The sequence below is a fragment of the Arachis ipaensis genome, chromosome B9 (assembly GCF_059453495.1).
Source record: "Arachis ipaensis isolate K30076 ecotype BB chromosome B9, ASM5945349v1, whole genome shotgun sequence".
NCBI lineage: Eukaryota > Viridiplantae > Streptophyta > Magnoliopsida > Fabales > Fabaceae > Arachis > Arachis ipaensis.
Window position 1 is genome coordinate 77,338,884 of NC_142444.1, and position 8,914 is coordinate 77,347,797.

An 8,914-nucleotide genomic window follows, 5' to 3' on the forward strand; every position below is an offset into this window, starting at 1 on the left:
GTATTAGTAAAGGTTGAGGGCCTTTACATACCTACTAATTTCATAGTCCTGGATACTGGAAAGGAAGAGGATGAATCCATCATCCTAGGAAGACCTTTCTTGGCCACAGCAAGAGTTGTGATTGATGTTGACAGAGGTGAAATAGTCCTTCAATGGAATGAGAACTCCCTTGTATTCAAAACTCAAGGATCTCCCTCTGCAACCATGGAGAGGAAGCTTGAAAAGCTTCTCTCAAAGCAGAGTCAACCAGAGCCCCCACAGTCAAACTCTAAGTTTGGTGTTGGGAGGCCACAACCAAACTCTAAGTTTGGTGTTGAACTCCCATATCCAAACTCTAAGTTTGGTGTTGGAGAGTCTCAACAAAGCTCTGCACATCTGTGAGGCTCCATGAGAGCCCACTGTCAAGCTATTGACATTAAAGAAGCGCTTGTTGGGAGGCAACCCAATGCTTATCTAATTCTTATTTTTATTGTTTTTCATGTTTTCTTAGGTTCATGATCATGTGGAGTCACAAAATAAACAAAAAATTCAAAAACAGAATCAAAAATAACAGAAGAAAAATCACACCCTGGAGTCGCATCTGCCTGGCGTTCAAACACCAGAACAGAGCATAGTTCTGGCGCTGAACGCCCAAAATGGGAGCATCCGGGCGCTGAACGCCCAAAACAAGCATAGTTCTGGCGCTGAACGCCCAGAATGGGAGCATCCTGGCGCTGAACGCCCAGAACAAGCATGGTTCTGGTGTTCAACGCCAGAAATGGCAGCAAATGGGCGTTGAACGCCCAAAATGGGCACCAACCTGGCGCTGAACGCCCAGAGTTGTGTGCAAGGGAATTTTGCATGCCTAAATTGGTGCAGGGATGTAAATGCCTTGACACCTCAAGATCTGTGGACCTCACAGGATCACCTCAGGATCTGTGGACCCCACAGGATCCCCACCTACCTCCACTCACTCTCTTCTCTCTTCTCAATCATCCTCTATTCCGAATAAACACTCTTCCCTATTAACTCTTTACCACTCATATCCAAACACCCACTTTCCTTCAAAATTCAACATCTCTTTCCCACCCAATCCCACCCATATGGCCGAATACACACAGCCATCCATCTCCTCCATATCCTCTTCTTCTTCTATTCTTTCTTCTTTTGCTCGAGGGCGAGCAATATTCTAAGTTTGGTGTGGTAAAAAGCATAGCTTTTTTGTTTTTTCCATAACCATTGATGGCACCTAAGGCCAGAGAAGCCTCTAGAAAGAGGAAAGGAAAGACAAAAGCTTCCATCAAGGGTCTATAGCTCAGTGGTAGAACATTTGACTGCAAATCAAGAGATCCCTGAGATACCTCAGGGGATACATTTTCTTCCACACAATTATTGGAAGCAACTAAAGGGTGGAACATCAAGAGCACTCCTTCATCCTTCATGAAATCAAAGCAATGAAGGAGGAGCAGCAAAGACAAGGAAGAAACATAGAAGAGCTCAAGGACATCACTAAGGTGGACTCATTCCTTGTTCTTACCTTTTCTGTTTTTTTTTGTTTTATATGTTATATGCTTATCCATGTTTGTGTCTTCATTACATGATCATTAGTAGTTAGTAACTGTGTCTTAAAGTTATGAATGTCCTATGAATCCATCACCTCTCTTAAATAAAAACTGTTTTAATTCAAAAAGAACAAGAAGTACATGAGTTTCGAATTTATCCTTGAACTTAGCTTAATTATATTGATGTGGTGACAATGCTTCTTATTTTCTGAATGTATGCTTGAACAGTGCATATGTCTTTTGAAGTTGTTGTTTAAGAATGTTAAATATGTTGGCTCTTGAAAGAATGATGACTAGGAGACATGTTATTTGATAATCTGAAAAATCATAAAAATGATTCTTGAAACAAGAAAAAGCAGCAAAGAACAAAGCTTGCAGAAAAAAAAATAGAAAAAAATAGGCGAAAAAAAAATAAAGAAAAAGAAAAAGCAAGCAGAAAAAGCCAAAAGCTCTTAAAACCAAGAGGCAAGAGCAAAAAGCCAATAAAAAGGATCCCAAGGCTTTGAGCATCAGTGGTTAGGAGGGCCTAAAAGGAATAAAATCCTGGTCTAAGCGGCTAAACCAAGCTGTCCCTAACCATGTGCTTGTGGCGTGTAGGTGTCAAGTGAAAACTTGAGACTGAGCGGTTAAAGTCAAGGTCCAAAACAAAAAAAGAGTGTGCTTAAGAACCCTGGACACCTCTAATTGGGGACTTTAGCAAAGCTGAGTCACAATCTGAAAAGGTTCACCCAATTATGTGTCTGTGGCATTTATGTATCCGGTGGTAATACTGGAAAACAAAGGGCTTAGGGCCACGGCCAAGACTCATAAAGAAGCTGTGTTCAAGAATCATCATACTGAACTAAGAGAGTCAATAACACTATTCGAAATCTGAAGTTCCTATAGATGCCAATCATTCTGAACCTCAATGGATAAAGTGAGATGCCAAAACTATTCAAGAGGCAAAAAGCTATAAGTCCCGCTCATATGATTGAAGCTCTGTTTCATTGATAGTTTGGAATTTATAGTATATTCTATTCTTTTTATCCTATTTTGATTTTTAGTTGCTTGGGGACAAGCAACAATTTAAGTTTGGTGTCGTGATGAGCGGATAATTTATACACTTTTTGACATTGTTTTTAGTATGTTTTTAGTAGGATCTAGTTACTTTTAGGGATGTTTTTAATAGATTTTGTGTTAAATTCACATTTCTGGACTTTACTATGAGTTTGTGTGTTTTTCTGTGATTTCAGGTATTTTCTGGCTGAAATTGAGGGACTTGAGCAGAAATCAGATTCAGAGGTTGAAAAAGGACTGCTGATGCTGTTGGATTCTGACCTCCCTGCACTCAAAGTGGATTTTCTGGAGCTACAGAACTCGAAATGGCGCGCTTCCAATTGCGTTGGAAAGTAGACATCCAGGGCTTTCCAGAAATGTATAATAGTCCATACTTTGGCAAAGAATTTACGACGTAAACTGGCGTTCAACGCCAGCTTTCTACCCAAATCTGGCGTCCAGCGCCAGAAAAGGATCCAAAACCAGAGTTGAACGCCCAAACTGGCACAAAAACTGGCGTTCAACTCCACAAATGGCCTCTGCACGTGCCACACTTTAGCTCAGTCCAAACACACACCAGTGGGCCCCGGAAGTGGATTTATGCATCAATTACTTACTCATGTAAACCCTAGTGACTAGTTTATTATAAATAGGACCTTTTACTATTGTATTAGGCATCTTTTGATCAGCTTAGGATCTTAGGATCATCTTTGGACGTCTGGTTCTTAGATCAGAGGGGCTGGCCATCTCGGCCATGCCTGGACCTTCACTTATGTATTTTCATACGGTAGAGTTTCTACACTCCATAGATTAAGGTGTGGAGCTCTGCTGTTCCTCAAAGATTAATGCAAAGTACTACTGTTTTCTATTCAATTCTTCTTATTTCTCTTCTAAGATATCCATTCGCACCCAAGAATGTGATGAAGGTGATGATTATGTGTGACGCTCATCATCCTTCTCCCTTATGAACGCGTGCCTGACAAACACTTCTGTTCTACATGAATTAAGCTAGAATGAGTATCTCTTAGATCTCCTAACCAGAATCTTCGTGGCGTAAGCTAGAATGATGGCGGCATTCAAGAGAATCCGGAAGGTCTAAACCTTGTCTGTGGTATTCTGAGTAGGATTCAATGATTGAATGACTGTGACGAGCTTCAAACTCGCGATTGTTGGGCGTTAGTGACAGACGCAAAAGGAGGGTGAATCCTATTCCAGCATGATCGAGAACCGACAGATGAATAGCCGTGCCGTGATAGGGTGCGTGAGCATATGATTCACTGAGAGGAGGGGATGTAGCCACTGACAACGGTGATGCCCTTGCATACAGCCAGCCATGGAAAGGAGTGAGACTGATTGGATGAAGATAGCAGGAAAGCAGAGGTTCAGAGGAACGAAAAGCATCTTCATTCGCTTATCTGAAATCCCTGCCAATGAATCTACATAAGTATCTCTATCCCTTTTATTGTTTATTTTAATCTAATAAAGTATCATGTTTAAATCCGCCTGACTGAGATTTACAAGGTGACCATAGCTTGCTTCAAGCCAACAATCTCTGTGGGATCGACCCTTACTCGCGTAAGGTTTATTACTTGGACGACCCAGTACACTTGCTGGTTAGTTGAACGGAGTTGTGATCACACGTGCCATTACCAGGGATTATTAAGATCCCAATTCATTACACCATGATCTCTTTGGGGTATTTTTGATTTCATACAAATACAAAGAGACTAACTTTGAGGATCACAATTTCGTCCACCACTGTACATGGTATTTTTCATCCGAGTCGAGAAATCCGATAGTTGATTAGCCGTGCAGAGATCATACCTGGTAGTTTTCAATCGAGAGGATCATACAGCTTGCCATTGATGGAAACGATGCGTGTTTGGAGAAGAAGGCAGTAGGAAAGCAGAGATTCAGATGACAGAGCATCTCCGGAACCTCAGCCTCTTTCTCATTACTGAATCACAAGTACTATTTATTTTCATAAATACAATCACTCTTATCATTAATCTCCTGACTAAGATTTACAAAATAACCATAGCTTGCTTCAAGCTGACAATCACCGTGGGATCGACCCTTACTCACGTAAGGTATTACTTAGACGACCCAATGCACTTGCTGGTTAGTTGTGTGGAGTTGTGAAAAGTGTAATCACAATTTCGTGCACTAAGTTTTTGGCGCCGTTGCCAGGGATTGTTCGAGTTTGAACAACTGACGATCTATTTTGTTGCTTAGATTAGGAAAAAAATTATCTTTCTTGGTTTAGAGTCACTAAAATTGAATCTTCTAATGTTATTTTTGGTTAAAATTTTAAAATCCTTATTTTCTTTTTCTAAATTATTTTCGAGAATTTTTAAAACCAATAACCTCATAATTTAGTCATCTGTTTGTGTTTAGTTTCATGTTTTAAGTTTGGTGTCAATTGCATGATTTTATTTTTTTTTTCAATTTTTCGAATTATATGTTCTTAGTTCTTTCTTAATCTTCAAGTTGTTCTTGTTTATTTTCCTTGTTTGATCTTTAGTTTTTCTTGTTTTGTGTCTTTTCTTGTTTTTCTTGTGCATTTTCGAATTATTAGTGCCCAAAGTATAAAAATTTTTAAGTTTGGTATCCTTTGTGTTTTTATTTTCTTAAAAATTTCCAAAATTTGTTCTTGGTGTTCATCTTGATCTTCAAAGTGTTCTTGGTGTTCATCTTGACATTCAATGTTTTCTTGTTTGCTTTCTGTTTTAATCTTAAAAATTTTAAGTTTTGTGTCTTTTACTTGTTTTTCCCTCTCCTCATTAAATTCAAAAATATATTTTCTCTTAATTTTAACTGAATTTTCAAAAATTACATTTAAAAATTCTGATTTTTATTTTAAAATTTTTATCTTATCTTATCTTAGTTTTAAAAATTCAAATCTTTTTCAAATTTCAATTAAATTCCAAAATTCAAAATTCAAATTTCAAAATTTAAATTTAAAATTAAAAAAAATCAAACCTTTTTCAAAATTTAAATCTTTTTTAAATCTTTATCTTATATTGTTGACTTTTTCAAAATTCAAAATTCAAAATTTCAAATTCAAATTTCAAATTTCAAATTTCAAAATTTAATTTTCAAATTTAAAATTTAAAATTCAAAACTTACTAACCACTTTCTCTCTCTTAATTTTTTGAAAATCCTCACCCAAAAATTTTTAATTCTTTTTAATTAATTAATTAATTTAGTTTTCCAATTTCGTTTATTTCTTTTTCTTTTTTTTATTTTTATTTATTTTCGAAACTTGCATCATTTTATTTATTTACTTTTTTTTTAATTTTGTTAAATTCAAAAAAGGGGGGAATAAACTTTTTATTCACAATCCACATCATCTCCCTTTCTCCATCCTGGACCTAAGTAGAAATGAACAGTTCAGAAGGACTCTGGGGTCATATGCTAACCCCACTACTGCTTCACATAGGAGTAGTATCTGTATACCCCCCCATCAGAGCCAACAGTTTTGAGCTAAACCCTCAGCTCATTATCATGGTGCAGCAAAATTGCCAGTATTTCGGTCTTCTACAGGAAGAACCTACTGAGTTTCTGGCACAGTTCTTACAAATTGCTGACACAGTACATGATAAGGAAGTAGATCAGGATGTCTACAGATTGTTACTGTTTCCATTTGCTGTAAAAGATCAAGCTAAGAGGTGGTTAAATAACCAACCCACAGCAAGCATAAGAACATGGAAACAGTTATCAAACAAATTCTTGAATCAATATTTCCCTCCAAAAAGGATGACACAGCTAAGGCTGGACATCCAAGGCTTTAAACAAGAGGATAATGAATCTCTTTATAATTCCTGGGAGAGGTACAAAGAGATGCTAAGAAAATGTCCCTCTGAAATGTTTTCAGAATCGGTGCAGTTAGACATCTTCTACTATGGGCTTACAGAAAAGGCCCAGATGTCTCTAGACCACTCAGCTGGTGGATCTATACATATGAGAAAGATAATTGAAGAGGCTCAAGAGCTCATTGATACAGTTGCCAGAAATCAGCACCTGTACTTAAGTGGTGAGACCTCCATGAAACAAGAGGCTAAAGCAGTATCCACTGAACTTAGTCCTCAAGAACAAGTTACTAAACTCAATCAGCAATTGCTTATCATAACAAAACAGTTCGCAGAATTCAAAGAGATGCTCCAAGACACTAAAAATGCTAACCAGAATATGGAAGCATAATTGGATCAGACAAGACAGTAGCTATCTACACAGATAACAGAAGAATGCCAAGTTGTTCAATTAAGGAGTGGGAAGACATTGAATGTCTCACCTCAAAGCAGCAGAAAGGCAAAAAAGGAACAACTGGCAGAGGATGACCAACCCACCGCCCAAAATCCCTCTGAGGACAGTAAGAGCCTAGAGAGGAATGATTCTGGCGTTCAAACGCCAGAAAAGGGTAAGAAAGTGGCGTTAAACGCCCAAGGGAGGGCTAGTTCTGGCGTCTAAACACTAGAAAAGGGTGGCAATATGGCGTTAAACGCCCATGCAGCACCCAATTCTGGCATTCAAATGCCAATAAGGGATCAGACACCTGCAAGTGCTGATAACAACCCCCTTAAGCAGGCTTCTCCAACCACTTCTGTAGGAAATAAACCTGTAGCAACTAAGGTTGAAGAATACAAAGCCAAGATGCCTTATCCTCAAAAAATCCTCCAAGCAGAACAGGATAAACAATTTGCCCGCTTTGCAGACTATCTCAGGATTCTTGAAATAAAGATTCCGTTTACAGAGGCACTTGAGCAAATACCCTCTTATGCTAAGTTCATGAAAGAGATCTAAAGTCATAAGAAGGATTGGAGAGAAACTGAAAAAGTTTACCTCACTGAAGAATCCAGTGCAGTCATTCTGAAAAGCTTACCAAAAAAGCTTAAGGACCCCGGAAGCTTTATGATACCATGCACATTAGAGGGTGCTTGTACCAAGACAGCTCTATGTGATCTTGGGGCAAGTATCAACCTAATACCTGCATCCACTATCAAAAAGCTTGGTTTAACTAATGAAGTAAAACCAACCCGGATATGCCTCCAACTTGCTGATGGCTCCATTAAGATTCCATCAGGCGTAATTAAGGACATGATTGTCAAGGTTGGGCCATTCGCCTTTCCCACTGACTTTGTAGTGCTGGAAATGGAGAAACCCAAGAGTGCAACTCTCATTCTAGGAAAGCCTTTCCTAGCGACTGGACGAACCCTCATTGACGTCCAAAAAGGGGAGATAACCCTAAGAGTCAATGAAGATGAGTTTAAGTTGAATGGTATCAAAGCTATGCAACATTCAGACACATCAAAGGACTGCATGAGGGCTGATATTATTGGCTTCCTAGTGGAAGAGGTCAATCTAACTGAGAGTCTTGAATCAGAGCTAGAGAACATTTTTAAAGATGTTCAGCCTAATCTGGAGGAACTAGAGAAAATAGAAAAACCTCTAAAAACTCCTCATGAAGAGGAGAAGCCTCCTAAACCCGAGCTCAAGCCACTACCACCATCCCTGAAATATGTATTTCTGGGAGAAGATAAGACTTTTCCCGTGATCATAAGCTCTAATTTAGAGCCAAGGAAAGAGAAAGCACTACGTCAGGTGCTAAGGACACACAAGATAGCTCTTGGGTGGTCCATAAGTGATCTTAAGGGCATTAGCCCAGCCAGATGCATGCACAAGATCCTAAATCCAGCCATGAAGGAGGTGGTGCAAAAAGAGGTCACTAAATTACTAGAGGCTAGGATTATTTATCCTATTTCTGATAGCCCCTTGGTGAGCCCTGTCCAAGTTGTCCCCAAGAAGAGAGGCATGACAATGGTTCATAATGAAAAAAAATGAACTGGTTCCTACAAGAACAGTTACAGGGTGGTGTATGTGTATTGACTACAGAAGACTCAATACAGCCACCAGAAAGGATCATTTTCCTTTACCATTCATAGACCAGATACTAGAGAGACTAGCAGGTCATGAATACTACTGCTTTTTAGATGGCTATTCAGGTTACAACCAAATTACAGTAGATCCTCAGGACAAAGAGGAAACAGCATTCACATGTCCTTCTGGAGTATTCGCCTACAGAAGGATGCCATTTGGTCTGTGCAATGCACCTGCAACCTTTCAAAGGTGCATGCTCTCTATCTTCTCTGATATGGTAGAGAAATTTCTGGAAGTCTTCATGGATGACTTCTCAATATTTGGAGACTCATTCAGCTCTTGTCTTGACCATTGGTGCACGAAATTGTGATGTCTAGGCTCGAACAATCCCTGGTAATGGCTCCAAAGCTTGGTGCTTTGATCTTAATTCATAATTGTCACAACTTCGATACAACTAACCA